The sequence below is a fragment of the Pteropus alecto genome, unplaced genomic scaffold (assembly GCF_000325575.1).
Source record: "Pteropus alecto unplaced genomic scaffold, ASM32557v1 C17460214, whole genome shotgun sequence".
Taxonomy (NCBI): domain Eukaryota; kingdom Metazoa; phylum Chordata; class Mammalia; order Chiroptera; family Pteropodidae; genus Pteropus; species Pteropus alecto.
The window spans coordinates 1-477 of NW_006482756.1; the positions used below are offsets into that span (position 1 = coordinate 1).

Genomic DNA, 477 nt, shown 5'->3' on the forward strand with positions numbered 1-477 from the left:
CTCATTGTCTGGCAGACTGCATGCCAGGAGCTGCCCCCCACCCCATGTGAGTATGTACAGCAGCAACTAACTGGGCCAGACTGGAATTTCCTCCTCCCAGGACTTCAAAGACGAAGTTAAAGGAGCAGCAGCCCCCTTTTCCTTTGAACACCCCTCCGCTAACGAAGCTCAGCCTGTGTCTGGGTCGCTCATGTTCACGACCTTCTTCCCCTCCTCCAAAAGACCTGCCTCACCTTGCGGAGAGTGAGCACTCGCTTTTTGGTTCCCACGACACAGCCTTTCAGCATGACGAAATCGTTGGTCACTTCACCGTAATGGACAAAGCCACCCTGGAAAGAGGTCACTGGGTCAGCACAGGTCAAGCATGAGGCCGGAGGTAAGTTCAGACACGCAGGACCCCTTCAGGTCCAGGCAGTCCCCGGCTATTCTCAGAAGGAAGGCAGCAAGGAACGTTTCCGCAGTCTGACTCGGGCGCTG

The 477-nt window shown here is 56.0% G+C and overlaps 1 non-coding gene across 1 annotated transcript; it reads right to left on the bottom strand.

Moving 5' to 3' along the window:
* Window positions 1–421: 421 nt before the first annotated feature.
* On the bottom strand, window positions 422–477 carry LOC112473491 (the record flags this gene model as incomplete). Its single annotated transcript, XR_003044026.1, has 1 exon — window positions 422–477. It is a non-coding gene; the product is annotated as a small nucleolar RNA U83B (small nucleolar RNA).